Source organism: Mustela nigripes, chromosome 2, assembly GCF_022355385.1.
Source record: "Mustela nigripes isolate SB6536 chromosome 2, MUSNIG.SB6536, whole genome shotgun sequence".
Classification (NCBI taxonomy): domain Eukaryota; kingdom Metazoa; phylum Chordata; class Mammalia; order Carnivora; family Mustelidae; genus Mustela; species Mustela nigripes.
The window spans coordinates 41,977,584-41,999,979 of NC_081558.1; positions in this window are offsets into that span (position 1 = coordinate 41,977,584).

Below are 22,396 nucleotides of genomic sequence, written 5' to 3' on the forward strand. Positions count from 1 at the left end.
TTCACTTGAGGTTCTTTTCAGGTACCACTTTAAAATATGTCATTTCACAATTCATTTCTAATGGCCCTAAAAGTATTTAAAAATAATAGTTCTGATTCAAAATAGAGGAGGCCAAGATAACATTTAAATGCTAAACACTATCGTTATGATTAGCATATTTTCAAACTTAATATTGAATAAATGAGAGATTATAGTGGAGTAATGGAAATTCCATATAAAAGCAAAGTGAAATATTTTGATCTGTGGTTTTAAAAGATTTGAAGCAAATAGTAGCTTTTTTTTTTTTTAAACAAATGAAAGTCTTTATTGGCTAAAGTTGAATTAAATGATGCTTTATAATATATGGAAAGCAGTATGAACTCTCTGGAGAAGGTTACAATCATATATTACTTTAGGTTAGAATGATGTTTTGACCTTGATATAAACTGACAAAAAAAAATTATATGAAGACTTTATTTGCTTGGAAATGTGTTATTATTGATATTTGTACTTTGATAAAATTCCAGATGTTTCTTATTCTTGATTCTTAAATTCAGACATACATTGTTACATAGTAGAATTAAGTTGGTGGCATCAAATAGTAATAGTAATTTTTAATTAGGTTATCATGTTGTAAACTTTAGGTTACATGTGAAATATTTTTGAAGAATCTAACATTCTTAGGGAGCATTATTATTGTTATTCAAAGTAGGACATACTTCAGTGGTGTTCCCAAAGATTTCATGTAATTACATTCTGAATATTCTTAGCATACTATCTAATGTGAAAACATATAGTTCTATGTCACAGATTGTAATATTTTCAAAGGAAAATACTGTCTCAAGTGTTAGAGACATGATAGTATTTGATTTGTTCTGCACAGTTTTTATGAAAGGAAATTGACCACAACAGATCTATTTGGCACTTTGAGTAGTCGTCAAAACAAAATCACAGTTTAGAAGGGAATCTAGTTTCTAAAGAAATACTTCCAGAAGCACAGGAATCCTGATGATTAATTTGATTCACTGGAAAGAGTTTTCTTGTCAGCAGCCCCTATCCATCTTCACCATTTTATTTCTACAAAGCTCTTATCAGTGGTATCTTTTGTCTTTCTTTCCTTACTAGGATGCAAAAAGCTCCAGACGGCAGCAGCAATTTTGTTTTTTTTTTTTCCTTTGATATCCTCAGTGCCTAACAAAAATACCAGGCACGTGGTAGTTACTCAACCATAGTCAGGAAACTGGGTCTCCCTTTGGTGAGTGAAACTGGTTCTCAATCTGCACGTAGATTTTTCTATCTGTGAAAAATACAAATACAAATAAAAGGGGATTTTTAAATTGTTTTATATTGAAAAAGAACTCCCCAATCCAGAAAGACTTCTAGACCACTTGTTCTAAAGAATTAAATACTTGTTATCATAATATTTTAAACATTACAGAGGTGGGTGAAATTTTGCTTTGGGCAAGATAAAAGACTTATTTACAATCACATTCTCGAGGAGAAAAGCTTTAGTTTATTTGCTAGAATTAAACTCATGTGCTTAGAGAATGCAGCTATTCTTCTCTAACATTCTTCTCCTGGGAAGATCTGAAATTAGTATACATGACATGAAATTTTAGATGCCAGTGAAAACTTAAGAAACAATTTGTTTACCTTGAAAGTCAGTTACATTGGCATAGTTCCATTTTTCTATGTTCCAGGTTTAAGTGTGATTTTTTTTTTCAAATTTCATGAAGTTTTAGATGCCAGTGAAAACTTAAGAAACAATTTGTTTACCTTGAAAGTCAGTTACATTGGCATAGTTCCATTTTTCTAAGTTCCAGGTTTAAGTGTGATTTTTTTTTTCAAGCAATTGTATGCAACAGCAAGTTTCTACCAAAATATTAGAAATTTTAAAAATTAAGTGTGAGAACAAAATTCTTAATCGGCTTTAGGAAGCATCTTCTTGAGGAAGCATATGAAACTTAGGTTTCTGATTTGCTTGAATGAAATGACATCTTCCGCAGAGACCTTGTAGTATTATAGAAGATGGTGTGAAGATTGCTCTACCTGAATCAGTCATTGTTACTGAGAAAGGGAAAACAATGATTCCTGCATTATCAGTACCCCTTACTGGCAGAGCTGGTCACACATATGTCATTCCTGCATAGTCCTAGGTTGCAAACAGGAAAATTCTTAGCATTGCAGTTATGCAGTGTAGTAACTATAGGAGCAATTTATTTTGTTTTGTTTTATTTTATTTATTTAATTTTTTAAAAGATTTTTTTATTTATTCATTTGAGAGTGAGAGCAGGAGCACCAGCAGGGTGAGGGCTAGAGGGAAAAGGAAAGGGACCCCTTCCCCCAACCCCTGCCTCAAGACTGGGCTCCATCCCAGGACCCTGAGATCATGAACTCATCTGAAGGCAGACACTTAACCAACTGAGCCACCCAGGCGGCCCAACTATAGGAGCAATTTAAAACAAGTAATGATGATAAAGGACCCCTCAAATATAAGGCCAAATGTTTAAAATTTAAGTAAAGTTAAATAACAAAATGGTAATAGTAGTAACTGATTTAAAAAATTATATTTCTTCTAGAAATTTATTTTATAATAGCAGTATTAAATTTTGTCCTTTCCTTTATCCAAGTATTGAATTAAACATTTGCCCCTAAGTACTTTGGCAAAAATATGCATTGGGTACTTCTCTAGTAAATGGAAGTTCTCAGCTGGTGTAATTACTATTTTGTTTTAGTGCTGTTGGTAATTAACCAAGTATTTTTTTAACTGATTGGCAAGGAACCAGTTTTCAGTAAGCTCTCTTAAAATTACAAGAACAAGAAATAAATCTGTATTTTCTTCAAAAGTATTAGTGTAGGTAAGATACCAATTTAAAGTAAAACCATAAAGAAATTATAAAAACTTCTTTGAAATTTCAGTATGTCCCTGTATACCTCCCTCCATATTATTCTTGACAACAGTGAAGACTTTCCTGTGCTACAGAGTTGAGTAAACTGCATTTACCCTCCATTTCTCCATTTGAGTCCACATTACCATTCATCCTCAGGGTGACCTGCCTTAGCTCTGGATCCTCCCAGCTAGCATTGAAGTCCTTCTGGGAAGATGTCAGATGTGTTGTTTTCTCTCTGTGTGGAGGTTGGCTGTTCACATTGATCATGAGCTAACTTCTGGTCTGTGATTTTTCTTCAACTAAACACCAGAGGCATAAATAAAGCTATTATGAGCTTCTTATAACCATCACCTGCCCTTCTCAGTAAGGGAATGGCATGTGTCCTTCATATGAAGGACATATAAAGCACATCATATAAAGCATATCCTTCTCTTTTTGACTAGGTATTTTATCTATTTCTTCTTGGTGTTTTCTCTCTCTTTTTTTTTTTTTAAAGGTTTTATTTATTTATCAGAGAGAGGGGGGGAGAGAGCAAGCACAGGCAGGCAGAATGGTAGGCAGAGGCAGAGGGAGAAGCAGGCTCCCCGCTGAGCAAGGAGCCTGATGTGGGACTGGATCCCAGGACGCTGGGATCATGACCTGAGCTGAAGGCAGCTGCTTAACCAACTGAGCCACCCAGGCGTCCCAGGTGTTTTCTCTTTTATCTCCCACCCAAGTATGAAATTTGAAGAGATCCATTGTTACAAATAAGCCCAATTCAAATGTAAAACCCCGTGTTATAAAGGTGATTGAATAAGAAGTAGCCTTGTGCTACACTACCCTCCTTGGATATAAGGTAGCTTGAGGGTGTTGGATCTGTCCTCTTGCTACGCCCCACATTTGTCCTTGAATGCCAGCATCTTTTCCTCTATCCAGTGAACAGCCTATATAGTTCGAGTAGACTAAAAATAACAGCTCTAGGAGCTGATGAAATGAGGCCATTCTTGAGTGAATATTTAGAAAAGGAGAAGAATAATGCTGTTGTACTGAAACTTTTTAACTTTCCTCAGCTTTTGGAGTATTTCCTGGAATCTGTGTACAGTTTCCAACTATCAGAGGTATTTTCATTTCTGTTTCCTGTGTTATTTCATGGTTGTACCTGGGAATTGGATATTTCCCCAATTTCTTAAATTCGAGAGGGAAATGAAGCACATGTACTCTTACCCTTCTCTTAACCTTGGTCTTCACTATAGGGTCTCTTGTATGGGCAGTGTAGGAGATGAGACTATACTACCATAGTAGTTGGTAGATTGCTCAGAGGTCAGACCACTAATTGCACTATGATGGCGAAGATAACAATTTTTATGCTTGAATTGGGAACTATATGGCACTTGTCCATGACAAGTAATTCAATTTGGACATCACAACATCCTCTAATATATATCTGTGGAAATTAGTATTGGATATGATTTATATTGCAGTGTATCCTTAGTTTTTTGATTGTGTAATTTATAGCTTAGACATGATTTTTAAATCAAATTTTAAATATTAGCAGAAACTCAAATTTTACTGATGAGCAATATTTCTCTTCTAACCAAATTTTTAGCTAACTCTTCTGAATTAACCACCTTTATTATGTTGAAATAAATATGAAACACATTTCAGTGTTCTAAATAAAATGACCTTAAAACACCCAATTAAAAATGATATTACACGGGGTGCCTGGGTGGCTCAGTGGGTTAAGCTGCTGCCTTCGGCTCAGGTCATGATCTCAGGTTCCTGGGATGGAGTCCCACATCAGGCTCTCTGCTCAGCAGGGAGCCTGCTTCCTCCTCTCTCTCTCTGCCTGCCTCTCTTCCTGCCTGTGATCTCTCTCTGTCAAATAAATAAATAAAATCTTTTAAAAAAATAAAAAATAAAAATGATATTACAAAAATATTCTACGTATCATTGCTGGGAAGGGGCATCAGTAAAGCTGATTTTATAGGACTCCAGAATTCCATTCTGAGATATATACCCAGGAAAATTAAAAACATTTGTCACACACACAGAGAAATGTATGAGAGTATTCACTGAAACATGGTTTATGGTCAGCAAAAGTAAAAACAATTCAAATATCCATCAATTGATCAACAAAACAAAAGGTGGTATATCTGCACAATGGAATATTATTATGTGAAAAAAAGAATAAAATGCTGATTGAACATGATTAAACCCTGAAAATAGTATGCTAAGTAAAAGAAGCTAGTTACAAAAAATCACATATTATACTGTTCTATTCATATACAATTCCAAAATAGGCAATTCCATAAAGACATAAAGTAGAATATGTGGTTTTACAGGGTTGGAGGGTAGAAATGGGAAGAAATGGTTACAGAGTTTCTTTAGGAGTAATGAAACTATTTAAAATTAGATTTTGTGATTCCACAAAGCTATGAATATGCTAAAACCCAATGAATTGTATACTTTAATAGGAAAATTATATGTTATATGATTTATCTCTAAAAAGTTGTTACTTTTTTTTAAAGATTTTATTTAATTATTTGACAGAGAGAGAGAGATACCACAAGTAGTCAGAGAAGCAGGTAGAGAGAGAGGGGAAGCAAGCTCCCTGCTAAGCAGAGAGCCTGCTGTGGGCTTGATCCCAGGACCCTGAGATCATGACCTGAGCCAAAGGCAGAGGCTTAACCCACAGAGCCACACAGCCACCCCAAAGTTAATTTTTTAAAAACAAGTTTTAAACACAATGTAAATTTTTCCTGTTTTGTCAAAGATTATTTGACCATAGTGTTGAGGGTCCATATCTGTGCTCTCTACTCTGTTCCACTGGTCTCTGTGTCTGTATTTATGCCAGTACCATGCTGTCTTGGTGATCACAGCTTTGTAGTAAAGCTTGAAATCAGATAACGTGATGCACCCAGTTCTATTTTTGTTTTTCAACATTTCCTTAGCAATTCGGGGGTCTCTTCTGGTTCCGTACAAATTTCTGGATTATTTGCTCCAGCTTTTTGAAAAATAGCAGTGGAATTTTGATCGGAATGGCATTAACAGTATAGATGTCTAGGCAGTGTAGACATTTTAACAATGTTTATTCTTCCGATTCAAGAGCATGGAATGGTCTTCCATCTTTTTGTGTCTTCTTCAATTTCTTTCATGAGTGTTCTGTAGTTCCTCAAGTACAGATCCTTTACCTCTTTTGTTAGGTTTATTCCCAGGTATCTTATGGTTCTTGGTGCTATAGTAAATGGAATCGATTCTCTAATTTCCCTTTCTGTATTTTCATTGTTAGTGTATAAGAAAGCCACTGATTTCTGTACAATGACTTTGTATACTGCCATGTTACTCAATTGCTGTATGAGTTCTAATTAGTTTGGGGGTGGAGTCTTTTGGGTTTTCCATATAAAGAGTCATGTCATCTGCTAAGAGAGAGAGTTTGACTTCTTCATTGCCAATTTGTATACCTTTTATTTCTCTTTGTTGTCTGATTGCTGTTGCTAGGTCTTCTAATACTATGTTGAACAAGAGTGGTGAGAGTGGGCATCCTTGTCGTGTTCCTGATCTCTTACACTGTACACAAAGATAAACTCAAAATGGATAAAAGACCTCACTCAACGTGAGACAGGAATCCATCAGAATCCTAGAGGAGAACATAGGCAGTAATCTCTTCGATATCAGCCACAGCAACTTCTTTCAAGATATGTCCCCAAAGGCAAAGGAAACAAAAGTGAAAATAAACTTTTGGGACTTCATCAAAATCAAAAGCTTCTGCACAGCAAAGGAAACAGTCAAGAAAACAAAGAGGCAACCCATGGAATGGGAGAAGATATTTGCAAATGACAGTACAGACAAAAGGTTGATATCCAGGATCTATAAAGAACTCCTCAAACTCAACACACACAAAACAGATAATCAGATCAAAAAATGGGCAGAAGATATGAACAGACACTTCTCCAATGAAGACATACAAATGGCTGTCAGATACATGAAAAAATGTTCATCATCACTAGCCATCAAGGAGATTTAAATTAAAACCACATTGAGATATCACCTTACACCAGTTAGAATGGCCAAAATTAGCAAGACAGGAAGCAACATGTGTTGAAGGGGATGTGGAGAAAGGGGAACCCTCTTACACTGTTGGTGGGAATGCAGGTTGGTGCAGCCATTTTGGAGAACAGTGTGGAGATTCCTCAAGAAATTAAAAATAGAGCTTCCCTATGACCCTGCAATTGCACTCCTGGGTATTTACCCCAAAGATACAGATGTAGTGAAAAGAACGGCCATCTGTACCCCCAATGTTTATAGCAGCAATAGTCATGGTCGCCAAACTGTGGAAAGAACAAAGATGCCCTTCAACGGACGAATGGATAAGGAAGATGTGGTCCACATACCCTATGGAGTATTATGCCTCCATCAGAAAGGATGAATACCCAACTTTTGTAAGAACATGGACAGGACTGGAAGAGATTATGCTGAGTGAAATAAGTCAAGCAGAGAGAGTCAATTATCATATGGTTTCACTTATTTGTGGAGCATAACAAATAGCATGGAGGACAAGGGGAGTTAGAGAGGAGAAGGGAGTTGGGGGAAATTGGAAGGGGAAGTGAACCATGAGAGACTATGGACTCTGAAAAACAATCTGAGGGTTTTGAAGCAGTGGGGGGTGGGAGGTTGGGGTAACCAGGTGGTGGGTATTAGAGAAGGCACGGATTGCGTGGAGCACTGGGTGTGGTGCAAAAACAAGGAATACTGTTATGCTGAAAATAAAAAAAAATTTAAAAAAACAATGAATACTATTATGCTGAAAAAATTAATTAATTAAAAAAAACAATGTAAAAAAAGATCAAGCCTCTAAGAAATAGAATTCAAGTAATTATGATTTTATCAATTTGCAAATATTTATATTTTCATTAGAGACTCTTGGTGATCTTACTCTGTATGATTAATCATGCTATTAGAAAGTGGTATTACTTTAGAAAAGCTTCTTTTATTTTTGAAATTGTGCTGTAGCACATTTATATATAAAAAATAAAGTGTTACTGTATTTGGAAAACCAGCAATGTGTATTATGAATCTTTTTCATTATTTTGAAAAATACATTTTGATCTTGTATTCATGCTCCAATTCACAAGTTACATAAAAATGTAGCCTTGTTTTTTTCTGGCCTGGATTAATGAGGTTAAAAATATGTAAATAGCATGTTGAATTCCAGACTCAGTTATACCAGTTCCATATAAAGAAAGGCATATTAAAATATTTAATCCAAGATGATCATGTTTTCTGCCATTAGGTATTGGGATTTATGTGATAAGGAGAAATATAGATTATAGTTAATGGATACAAAATACTGTTCCTTATTCATCTATTTCCTGAGCATCCATAAAGTTTGTATAATAATGGAGTTACATAGAAAAACAAGAGGGACTCTCTCTCTCTAAGGGCTGATGGATGGTAGAGGAGATAAAAGGACACACACACACACACACACACAAATGTGTGAAGTGAACACGCTGAAACAGTGCCACTGGCAAATATATATGTCCACTAACATATCCAGGCAAATACATAAGAATATCCACCTTAAATAGGGACATGCACTTGTGCCCACACACAATGAAAAACAAAAAAGGAGAGAGAGTTTGAGATTATTTTTCTCTAGGGGATCAGGGAAAGGTGAGGAAGTACCTTTATGTTATACTGTTAGAGTCTGGAAGATGTATTTGGAGATTAGGAGTAGAATTTATATTTGAGAAAAACATTGTTGAGAAATCACAAATGTTTACATAAAAATAAAACCAACAACACTGGTACATATTGGAGATAAGAAGGGATTCTTGACCATTAATGAGAGCTTTGTGGTTTTAGGAGGTTTGAGGATGGATGTGATACTCTTAGGCAAGTTTCCGTAATGAGATTGGATAAATTCAATAGCAGTGATTATTTAGAGTTTAAAATTGGCAAGATAGTGGTAATGTTAAATTCAAGTACTAAATTCTTCTAAGACAGTCCTGATCACAGGATGTCCAGACTGAAGAGAGAGGCTAAAAAAGGTCACAAGTGAAAATGGTAAGACTGAACTGTGGTGTTTGTGGCAAGAGATTGGGGGATTTATCCTCTAATGCTGTATGTCAATGATACTAGTTTTGTGATCTATCATGTATTACAGCACTGTGCTAGGCACTTTAAGTACCTCATCTTTCCCAGGTGTTGAGCTGCCTATGGTAAAGATTAGTCATTAATTTTGGTGGATGAGAAAGTTCAAGTCCAAACAGATTAGGTTAAATTCAGAGCTAACAAGTGGCAGAGTGAGGATTCAAACTCAGGATGATATGACCTCAAAATCTGTCCTATTTAGAAATCCTCACAGTTTTTCTCTTGTTAGAAATATCTCAATAAACATGTCACCTTATCTGATTTCATAATGTCAAAAACAAGATAACAGGCTCAAAGTGGAATCACTTAGGCTAAGCCACATGACACCAAACCAAGACTTAAGCTAATTATAGCTTTGGCCTCTCCCAAAAATGGAATCTGAAACATGTCAATCAGGAATCACCTGATCAACACTGGGAGATAATCTGCCCCACAGACTCCTGCCCCTTAAAGGAAAGTGAACTTTTCACAACCAATATACTTTTTTCAGGTGTAACTTCTCTGTCAGATTCCCTTCTCCCTATGAAAGTTTTCTATTTTGTACAATCCTCAGAGCTCCTTTTTCTATATGCTAGATAGGATGCTGCTTGATTCATGAATAGTTGAAGAAATCCAATAAGATCTTTAAAATTTAATCAGATAATTGTGTTTTTTAAATAATAGTGGATTAAATTAATCTTGACATCAATTTGATTCTAATTCCTTTGTTGCCTTTGAAACTCTTAGCACAAGACCTTTTTATATCTATTATTTCTTTATATTCCTATTATTTTTTTATTTTTACATTTTCAGTCTTAAGAATGGTTACCTTTCTTTGGTGAGAATTTTGAGTTTGTTGCACAAATAAGCCCAATGAACTTTTTTTTTGGAAACTCAGAAATATGATCTTTTGATAATCTATAGTGTGTGTGTGTGTGTATGTGTATGTGTGCACACACACAATATTTAGCTAATTAAAGCTCATCTACAACTTTATTGAAAAGGCACAGATATAGGGATAAAAAAAAAAGAGGTGAAGCATGGACAAACACACCAAGAATAGTAACAGCGAGCTCTGGAACAGTAATTCATGTTTCCACAGTGTTTTCACACAACCTGGCTTATTTGAGTAGGTTTTATGATCACTCTTTTACAGTTGGAGAAAACTGAACACAGTCTGTGTAACTTTCAGTGTCACACAACTGAGATTTAAATCTTCAAGATTTGAAGATCATATAGTATATTCACTTGTTCCTTGATTTTATAAGACTAGCTCTGAAAATTAGCACAGTGGAATAGGAAAAACAAATAAGTGACAAGAGTTCAGAGACCTAGAAAGTTCTTTTTCTTATCGTGTCATTTTAATGTAGAGTCAACTTTCTTATTGATCAAATGTGATTAATAATAATGTGACTTATAATAATCTTGTGGAATTATAATTTACAACATCTAAGCAAGAACAGAAAAATAGGGCACTTACGAAGATTTAATTTTGTCAAATTAAGCACATGAGTTGAAGGGGTTTGTACTATGTGTGGAGTTGAATTAGGACTGTTCATCTAAGTTTTCGTTTCCCTTAATCTAAAAAAAAATCACTTATATTCTCACTGATGCTATAAGACAAAAACAACAATAACAACAACCTGAAACACTATAGACTTGACATACAATTAGGAGTTTATAAGCATCCTTAAAATGTAAATTTAAGGTATCTATCTCAACAGAATGTATTCACTAAATTGGGATTGCAGACCAACTGTGTCAGTCACTGTGTTAGACATATGAATAAAGCCCAAGCTTTTATAAAAATGATGATATGTATTATTTAAGCTCTCTGTCAGGGGCTGTCTATGTGTCTACCCAGTCCATTTCCTCTTCATCCTGGGCATGCAACTAGAGTACATTTCCCAGTTTCCCTATAGTCACAGGCAGGTGACTGAATTCTGGCCAGTGGAAGGCTACTGGTGATGCTGAGAACCTGCCATGTACCATTCTTGCTCTTTCCTCTTCCAGAGAGGATGCCAAGTATTAAACCATTGAACATGTGAGAGTCTCAGGAAGAAGGCTGAGTCCCCAAAAGTGCCACCCATCAATTAACAGATCCATTATGGACTTTATATGAGCAAGGAATAAAATTCTGTGTGTCAAGCTACTGAGCTGCTGGGATAACATTCTCTTAACTACTATAATCTCTTATAATAGAAGTTGTATCTAGATGTTGATAGAATTTTTTGCAGTCCTTAAGTTAGAGAAGAGTATGAAAATAGCCCCCAAATAGGTTAAATGTGTGACCAGGTATTTCATTATCATTTATGTATCCCATTATTATTTATTTCCACTATTTAGTATATGTATTAGGCTCATACTCTATGCTAAGCATTTGCTAAGTGCTAGGAATAAACTAGAGAATTATACAAGTAAAATACCCTATAAGTGACATAATCATTGATTAATGTAATACTTGGAAGGAAACTAAAAGAGTAATATGATGGAAAATGAATGACAAGCAAGGTCACTTTTTTTTTTAGAGAGAGAGAGATGAAGAGGAAGGGGGGGGAGGAGTGGAAAGAGAGAGGCTTTTTTTTTTTTTTTTTAAAGATTCTATGAATTTATTAGAGAGAGAGAGACTGAGTGAGTTCACAAACAAGGGGAGAGGGAGAGGCAGGTTCCTCGGTGAGCAGGGAGCCCTGTGTGGGACCTGATCCCAGGATTCTGGGATCATGAACCAAGCCTGAAGCAGATGCTTAACTGACTGAGCCGCCCAAGCTGCCCCAGGACAGAGTTTTAAGCAGGCTCCTCACTCAATGTGGAGCCCAACATGGGGCTGGATCTTACAGTCCTGAGATCACAACCTGAGCTGAAATCAAGAGTCGAATGCTTAACTGACTGAGCCACCCAGGTCCCAGGTGCCTCTTCTTTTTCTTCTCCCCCTCTTCCTCCCCTTCTCCCCTTTCTGCCTCTCTCTTTGAATTATAGTTGACATACAATGTTAGAGTTGCTTCAGTGTTCAATATAGAAGTTTGAGAATTCTATACATTATGCAGTACTCACCATCATAAGTGTCCTTACCATCTGTTACCTTATGAAGTTATTCCAATAGTAGAGAAAGTGATAGTGAGACTGAAGATAGAAAGAAGCCAACAATAGAACCAGAACAGGGGACTTTCTAGAAACATGGAACCATAAAATCAACATCCTATTATAGAAAACAGTTCTAACCCATAAAACTAACTGTCCTCTGACTAAACTTGAAAATTTTATTAGTCCTTCAATAGTCAATAACTTGGCATTATTGCCTTTTTTCAATAATATCATGTCAAATGGAAAAGTTTCTATCCATATATAAACATCCACAGGACTGGAAGGTGTTTGACACCTAAAATGACTTTTCTAATTAGCATAGCTTACCATTTTTAAGCTTCTTAAATTTTACATGCTCAATGTATTCAACTGGGCTGAGACTGACAGCAAGATAAATCTATTTAGTTATTCATGATTAACTTGAATATCATCATAGTTAATATTCCTTAAAGCAGATTTAACTCCAGTGAAGCTGAATTGAATAGAACTCTGGAAGTCACTTTCATGGAGATGATACAACTATATTCTCAAACTTAACATCAGTGTGTTTAACTATAAAACCATTTCTAAATTTAATAGAAAAACTATAGGATTAAGTTTACAACCTTTCCTAGAGGCACATGTGGGAAGACATTTATCATTCCTCTATAAGGTTGGTTTCAAAAGATCATCTAAGAGAATTTAATGAAGAAGATATATGTATCTATGGTCTATCTAGTACTTTCTTCTTCTATCTATATATAGATAGATATCTAGTACTTTCTTATATATATATATGTATATATATATATATAACATATATAACACACACATTTGATTATATATATATAATCAAATGTGTGTGTGTGTGTGTGTGTGTGTGTGTGTGTAAATTTATATTAAGACATCTCACTTAAGGGAACCTGGGTGGCTCAGTGGGTTAAAGCCTCTGCCTTCGGCTCAGGTCATCCCAAAGTCCTGCCATCCAGCCCCGCCCCCGCTTGCATGGCATGGGGCTTTCTGCTCGGTGGGGAGCCGGCTTTCTCCTTTCTCTCTGCCTGCCTCTCTGCCTACTTGTGATCTGTCTGTCAAGTAAATAAATAAAATCTTAAAAAAAAAAAAAATCTCACTTAGAACCGGATAAACTTTTTTAAGATACAAAAACAGATTTCCCATGCGTGTATTTTATCCAAGATGCTACAAAAGGGAACTTTTAACTTATGGATAAGTGATTCTAGAATCTTCAAAATGTTGGGGCATCTGAACATGATTTGCAGATGAGGAGGTGAAGGTTGGGTTGTGAGTGTGTACATGGATGCAAGAATGGGAGAGATGAATGGAGTCCAGGTTCTCTGAGCATATAGTCCTGGCTTCTTTGTACCACACCTCCAATATCTTCCTAAGGCTTTATCTATTTATTTTGTCCCTGTGTGGTCTCCCTGAATAATCTTTTTAATGCTGATTTATTTCTGACTTCCAGTTTTGGAAAGCATAACATCTCCACGTATTTTGAAGATAAATATCTCATTTGGAAATTCATACCAAAACTAAGAAATAATAGAAATAGAAAGGAGTTTCTGAATATAGTTAAAAGGTATAATATTAAGGTCTACTTGAAAAAAAGTTAGTAGCACAGTGTTAGTAATGTAAATTAATGTAACATGTATTTCTTCATGTTTAACACTTCATACAGAGGTAGTTGATGAGAAAAACCTTACCTCAGAAAATCAGTGTCACTCTTTGTGGTAGTAATTAATTGTTTTAGTTGTGTAAGAGACTGTGGACAGCTTTGGATTTTATTTAGAATATTTTCTCACAGTGCCAGATACTTTCAAAGCAGTTACATTTATCATTGTGCCATTTATATATCTTCTATAATTTAATGCTCACAGTAGTCCTCTATAGTAGTTAGTATTATAATCATTGCCTATATTTTAGAAATTAGGAAACAGAGACTTAGGGAAGAAAAACAAATTATCCACAATCACATAGCTCTTACATGAACTCTAGCTTGATTCTAAAGCTTATCCTCTCAATTACTAGGTCATAAAACCTTCAATATGGGTTCTCTTTTTGCCTTCAGGTTTATTAACGAAAGGCTCTCTGTCTCTTTATTCACATTTTTGTTTTATTCTTATAGAAAGAATAAGAAATACCATATGATTTCACTTATATGTGGAATCCAGGAAAAACAAAAAACAAGCAATGACAAATACAGTAACCAAAAATCCAAAAATCAAACAGAAAACCTAAATAAGGTTTTGGTTTAATCCTAAATAAGGATTAAACAGAGAAAAATGCACATAATAAATATAAAATGAACCAAAAACAAAGCAAACAAAAAACAAAACCCCCTCAAACACTTCTATGTTTATTATCAAAAAGATTAGGTGATATATTTCATTGAACAAACAAGCAAAAAAGCTAAGTAGATTGAAATAGAAGTTAATTAGCAAACAAAAATTAGCCTTTGAAATGCAAAACTATGATTCCAAAGAAACAAATATGGATTGAAATATAAAATTGAATGTTTTATATTGAATTGAATAAATCCCTAAGAACTAGAATAAAAGAACAAATAAAAATAAAAATGAAAAATAGAGGGTAGAGTCAGAAAATAAACTAACACATCTGATTACTTGAATTTCCTGAGGGAGAACAGAATAAATAGGGGCTGATGAAATTATAAAGAATAATAGAAACGTTGAAAGAACAAATATTAAAATGGACCACCATGCACCTAGTCACACTGAATAAAGACCTTTACTTGACAAGTCATTGTGCACTTTCAGAAACCAAAAAGGAAGGGAGTCAGAGACAGAAATTAAAAGCGTTCAGAGAGGGGCGCCTGGGTGGCTCAATTGGTTAAGTAGCTGGTTTAGGCTCAGGTCATGATCTCAGGGTCCTAGAATCAAGCCCTGCAGGGGGTTTCACTCAATAGAGAGTCTGCTTCCCTCTCTTCCTCTGTCCCTCCTCCTGCTTGTTCATGCTCTTTCTCTCAAATAAATAAATAAAATAAAATTTTAAAAAAGGCTTCCAGAAAGAAAAAAAAGAAACCACGGTCAAAAAAATGAAAAAGAGCATGAGATTCATTCTAACACACGTATGCTGGAAGTCAACAGACCCACCCTTTTAAAACATTGAGGAAGTATTTTTCAGTCTTGAATTTGATATCTAGATAAACTGTCATTCAAATGTGAGGACAAAAAAAAAAAAAAAAAAGATTTCAGGGGTGCCTTTGTGGCTCAGTGGGTTAAGCCTCTGCCTTTACCTCAGGTCATGATCCTAGGGTCCTGGGATCTTGCCCCACATCGGGCTCTCCGCTCAGCAGGGGGCCTGCTCCCCTCCTCTCTCTCTGCCTGCCTCTCTGCCTACTTGTGATTTCTGTCTGTCAAATAAATAAAATCTTTTAAAAAAATATTTCAGATACACAGAGATTCAGAAGGTACCTTACAAATTCTTTCTTTGGAAGTTTTTATAGATATGCTTTAGCAAAATAGATAACTCGAGAGCCGGGAAACTTTGGAATTGAAAAAGCACAGAAGAGCACCAAGGGGAATTTTCATGAAGAAAACTATATCACTATGTAGGAGCAGTCAAGAATAGAGCAGAAGCACAAAGCCATCCAAGACAGAGACCCCATTAGAGTCAAAGAGATTCATAGTATGGTAGAGAAGCTGAAAAACCTTGAGGAGATAACCAGTAATTTATGAATTATAAAAATGTTGAATAAATTTGAGCTTTATTAAAGTGGATCAGAAATTAGGACATACATCACCCAACCATAAAAAAAGGAGATCTTTCCATTTCTTTCTTTTTTTTTTTTTTTAAAGATTTTATTTATTTATCAGAGAGAGAGGGGGAGAGAGCAAGTACAGGCAGACAGAATGGCAGGCAGAGGCAGAGGGAGAAGCAGGCTCCCTGCTGAGCAAGGAGCCCAATGTGGGACTCGATCCCAGGATGCTGGGATCATGACCTGAGCCACAGGCAGCTGCTTAACCAACTGAGCCACCCAGGCGTCCCAGATCTTTCCATTTCTGACAATATGGATGATCTAGAAGATACCTTGCTGAGTGAAATAAGTCATACTGAGAAAGAAATACCGTATGATTTCACTTATATGTGGAATCCAGGAAAAACCAAAATGAAGAAGTAAATAAAAAGTATAATCAGATCTATAAAAACAGAGAACAAACTGATGGTTGCCAAAGGAAAGGGGTTGGTGTTTGGGGGGGGGGGGTTGGACAAAAATGGGCGAAAGGATTCAGGCTTCCAGTTATGGAGTGAATAAGTCTCAGTCATAAAAGATGCAGAATAGGGAATATATTTAGTTATGTTGTAATAGTGTTATACATACAGAAGGCAGCTACATTTGTAGTGAGCCTAACAATGTATAGAGATGTTGAATCACTATGTTGTACACCTGAAATTAATGTAACATATATCAACTGCATGCAAATAAAAAAAAATCAAATAGGACATTATAAGAAGAAAGAGGAAATGTATCCTGGCATACTAATTGGCTCTATTATATGTATTATTTTCCTAATCATAGTAATATTAACAGTTTTAATGGCCTAATAGTTTTTATCTTCTAGAATCTATAGTATAACTAAACACAGAATATGTGGCAGTTAGAGAAAAGAATATGAAATTTGAATCTCGATAAGACTAAAGATAAGCACATAAAAGCTAAGATGCAAAAGACGGTGAGCAGAGAAAGGGGCAGTGAGGTTAGGATGAGTGCTTTTATATTCTCATGTTACAAAATGGCAGAACCAACGGATACTCTGTCCATGTTAATGAAATGGAAAATTGAGGGATTTTGTTTTGTTTTAAAGATTATATTCATTTATTTTATAGACAGATAGCAAAAGCAGGCATAGCAGCAGCCAGAGGGAGAGGGAGAAGCAGACTCCCCACTGAGCAGGAGCCTGATATGGGACTCGATCCCAGGACCCTGGGATCTTGACCTGAGCCAAAGGCAGCCACTTAACTACTGAGCCACCCAGGCGCGCAGGAAATTGAGTTTTAAGTATGCTTGAAGTTTCAGGCAGGAACTAGAGTGATACATCAGTATGTCACTGTTTCATGAGTAGAGATGGTGTTGGAATATTTGAGCTAAATTTCAACTATCATAGCGGAGAGACAAGGGACGATACCTTGTATATTGGGATAGTTATGTATCTTGTATAGCTGTATAAGGATACAATTTAGACTTTTATAGGGAACACAGGAAGAATCTAAAACAAAAGAGTCAAAAAAGTTTTGGAGGTGCTTGGGTGGCTCAGTGAGTTAAAGCCTCTGCCTTCAGCTCAGGTCATGATCCCAGGGTCCTGGGATCGAGTCCCACATCAGGTTCTCTGCCTGGTGGGGAGCCTGCTTCTTCCTCTCTCTCTGCCTGCCTCCCTGCCTACTTGTGATCTCTGTTTGTCAAATAAATAAATAAAATCTTAAAAAAAAAGTTTTGTATTTGATATTAGTGGATAAGGTTGTAGGAGATAAAACTGTGGCAGGAGACTGTTTTCACTATAAGCCCTTCTACAATGTTGGCCATTTTAAATTATTTTCGTTCATACCTTTGTTAGAAAGAGTAACAATAACAACAACAAAACCCAGCACAAAACCAAAGGTAATCCCTCTTTTCATGTATGTTTTACATGAAGGAAATTTAATCCTTAACGAATACATCCAAAAGGGGATTCACTACAAACTCATTTTAGTAAGTGGTATTGTATGAAGTGTTTCTTTATTGTGGGTAAAGATAGTTGAATTCTTATAAATAATGCACTGCCAGGAGAAGCATAGGCATCCAAAAATTTCCATTTGTGACTGAACTTAATGTGTTTTAAAATACTTAATATTTTGTATTGCCTTAGTCTTAGCGTTTGTTTTAAGGCATGTAATTCAATTTAACATGCTCATGTTTCAGGCACTCTGTATCAGGATAAAAATAAAGCCGTTCTTATTCTCTAGGGTATACAGGCTAATTCTGATGTCAGTATGCCAAAAATGTACTTAAAAGTATTCAAAATACTACGTTCTAAGAGATATCTGGATTTTGTCACAAGGCACAAAGAGAATGGAATAAGAAAAATAAGGGGAAGGATATTTTTATTGAATTATGAATGGATACTTGCAATTAAAAAAGGGGATTTATCTCAGTTCTTCCATTAAGAAGGCCAATTTAGTGGTGAAATGAAAATGAAGTAAAATAGGCAAGGTAGACATAATTTGATGTCAGCTCCTGATTCTTGCCCTGTTTGTACAATATAAAGAAAAACAAATTTATGGGGCTCAGTGGGTTAAAGCCTCTGCCTTTGGCTCAGGTCATGATCTCAGGGTCCTGGAATCTGAGCCCCGCATCAGGCTCTCTGCCCAGCGGGGAGCTTGCTTCCTTCTCTCTCTCTCTGCCTGCCTCTCTGCCTACTTGTGATCTCTGGCTGTCAAATAAATAAATAAAATACTAAAAAAAAAAAAAAAAACTTTCATGAAAACAAAGCATGTTTCAGAGTAGGTGGCAAGTTAGAATCTCTTTAAAAAAAAAAAAAGAAAAACAAATTTATTAAGTATTCTACTCATGATTTAAAATAAGTCCCTAAGAAAAGATGTGCCAGAAAATACATTTTCTCAGTGATGTTTAGGATGCAGCAAAGTATCTTTGTAACTAAGAGTGCATTTAATGTGTAGAATTATCCTCTGTCTCCATATCGCTGACAATAATATGAATATATATATGGTGATATATATGGTGATTGTTTTGACAAACTATAATTTTATATGAAACGTCTGATATTTGTTGGTCTTTGCCTGATGGCAGTTTCATATAGTTCAACTGATGTGTGCATCTCTTAAAAGTAATTCTTATTTGAAATAACCTAGTTTTTAATATTGTAAGTTATAACCATATTTTTTTATTCAGATTAATTTAATACAAGGGAATGTAGTAAGTAAGGAGATCCCAGTTAGAGACTTACAGAACACTTCAGACCATGTTTTAACTTTTTTGGGGTGTCTTCATTATTTTTTACTCTTTATCTTTTTGCATCTCTTCAATATTCGTATCTTCACAATAATTTTCAAAAGATTGAAAGTATGTATTCATATTTACACTTGTAAAACTTCCTTAGTTTTAACGTTATAATTTAGTAGAATTTATAATTTAACAGAAATCTAGTTTTTTAAAGAGTTCTTATTTGAAAGGAGAAAATGCACAGGCTCTTGGGCTAAAAATGAATTGCATAAAACCTGTGTTAATGTAATATTTGAAGCATAAAGATCTTCAAGAGGAAAAATTCAATAGAATGTGAAATTCACAAGAGAAACATAATTACACAGGATGTTAGCTATCATTGCTTTCATTTTTTAAATTCACCTAGTTATCTTAGATTACATTTGTGTAAACTAAATATTTTCTGACAAATATCCTTACCATTATGCTGCTAATAACAGTAGTTTAAAAACCAAACTTTGTGGATCTACTATAAACCAGATGGATTATCTGTTGTTAATTTTTAAAGTTGCCTTTAAAATACAGTTACTCTCAAATATGCCAGTCAGATTATAAAGCACATAGGTGGGGTGTGTGTGTGTGTGTGTGTGTGTGTGTGTGTGTGTAGGGAATGCCTACATGGGATACTTTACTTCTTCTCTACTCATTTTTAGGGACATAATCCTCTGTTAATCTTAGGCTAAGTTGTTCTGACCAATTTAGGTGGAGCTTAATCTACCCTGCCCTGACCTTTAATTCCTAGGGTGTGTAAATAAACCATGTCTGGCCAATCAGCATATTCAACTTCTTGATCTATGGAACTGGTTAAGGTATGCGAGGGGGACCCAAACTAAGTTATGGAACTCATTTGGGTAGTACTGGTTAAAGGGAAGTGGTCTATTCAGAAAAACTGCTGACTGAAAGAGATGAGCCTAAAGCTGTAAGAGGTCAATATGTGGACAAAGAGCCAAACAATAAAGTCAGAAATTAAACTTGGAGAAAGAGCTTGAGTCTTGGGATATTGCTTGAGTTCCTGGAAACAGCTATACCTGATCCTAGTGATTCTCCAGACTTCACATTCTGCACTACTGAATGCCCTTTTTACTTCTGACAGTATGAATATGGATAGATGAATAAGATATGACTGAGCTTGCCTGAAGCTCAGAGTCTGATAAGAGAACACATTCAAATAAAGGACTATAATACAAGGGGATATAAAGAACGTGGGTGGCACCAGCCTGGCTCAGTCAGTAGAGCATGCAGCTTTTAATTTTGGGATTGTAAATTGAAGCCTCATGTTGGGTATAGAGATTATAAAAATAAAATCTTCATTAAAAAAAAATACTTGGGCATAATATTTACCCCATTTTATTATTAAAAATTCTGAGGCTTACGGACATTAAGGTGCCCTGGCAAGTGCTAGAACTTTCACATTCTCTTATGAGTCTCGCCTATTTCCCTAGCAAAATAACATTTATCTTATTGGCAAAAAGTCATCATTTTTGTCCTTCTAAAATATTTAGTCCTGTCTCTTCCAATTTTCATTAACATCTTAACTGAAGACTAAAGGAATAATATTGTGCCATTTTAATCATATGGGGAAGTAGAGGGTGTAAAGTGATAATTAGAAAATGAAAACCCTGGTGTCCTAAGATGGATTAATACATTGTGAGCCAAGTAGAATTTAATAGGTCCCTTATTTTTTAAGATTATTTGCTCACTTACTAAAATTTAATCTATTTGGATGCTAATTCTTTATCTTTCTTCTCTAGAGGTCCTATCATTCAATCAGTCAACACTCATTGACTTATCGACTTATTAAAAAGTATACTGAGTAGTCTTCTCAGGAATCATTGGAAGGTATTTAGACTATTGATGAGAATATTATTTATTGTAATACAATAGCAATAATAATAAGAAAAACCCATGTGTATATTGAGAATCATAAGGCCTTAGATTTGGAGGATGTCTTGTCCCATGAAAGAACTTCCTGAACTATCTTCAGATACTCCTCCATGATTTCTGCTTGAGTAAGCCTAGCATAAGAAACACACTGCCTATCCCATTGTAGACACACCATATATACTTGATAGATGAATGATGGAAGTTTACCATTTCACAATGCCAGTGTATTCCTGTTGGCTCCTGAAAGGGAGCCCCATTTCAAAAGCACAGGCCCTTTTTATACCCCAATTATGCAGGATTACTAATAGATTGGTTTTTACTCTTTGACTCATTCTCCCCTTTCTGGATCTTGGGGTTATCTTTTCCTCTTTGGATTTTCCAAAAGCAAAAGTAACAATTCCAACCACAGTTTACTTAAACAAAAAGAATAGTACTTGTTGGTTGGCATCCCAGTTATGTCAAAGAAAGACAAAGGTCCAGGTGCAGCAAGTTTGGGGGTCTTATAGAAAACCTCCTCTTTACTTGTCATTATAGTGTACAGTATTCCTACTCTGTATTGCTAAAATGTCCTCCATATCTATTTTGCTTGAGGTCCAGAATGAGTTTTAAAAGGTTGACTCCTTCATTCAAAGGAGCCAGGATAATGTTGCATTTGAAGTGTATTAAATGATAATGTAAGCCTTCTGGGGTGTGGTTACAGTGTGTATTTTGTTTTTCAAATCTGCCTTGGGGACTGTTACATTAGTCTTTTTTCTGATTGAACAGTTCTACTTTTGAAAAAATTCTTTATATTAAGCTGTCATTTACGTCTCTGATCTTCTGCCTATAGGTCTCAAAGTATATTGAACACTTGCACACACCTGTATTTATGCATTTGAAGATAGCTATCACTTTTGCAGACATCTCAAATGTATCCTTAGGTCATCTGCAGCAAATCATTTTCAAAATAGGAATTTTTGTATGGTATTTTTCTGTATTCTATTTTATTTGTATCCACAAAACAGCTTTTACTTTATGCTTACATACATCTATACTGAGCGAACTTAAATAAAAAGCATTTATTCGATGCTATAATGATAATTATTTTAGCATTAGTAGTAGAATAATCACCTGTTCTATATTGCCTGTCATTGAGGGGCTTCCAGAATGTGAGACTTCTAGTTTTAAAATTGAGATAATCCTTGGCAAACCATGACAGTTTGCCTTGAGCTCTCCAGCTTCCTGGAGCACAGATCTTCAGTGCGACAGCCAGGAAAATCGCAGGCAAACTTGGTGGAGTTAGTAATTAGCAGATGTCATGTATTGATTGCTCACAGTGTGGCATATATAGGGCTGCTGCTTTCCATATTTGATCTCTGAACTTTTCTTCAGTCATAAAAGGTCAAGATGGGAAGATAGATAGCTGTCTGCCTCAACTTATGTACCTAGGTTCATAATAAAAAATCGTGGTACAAGACAG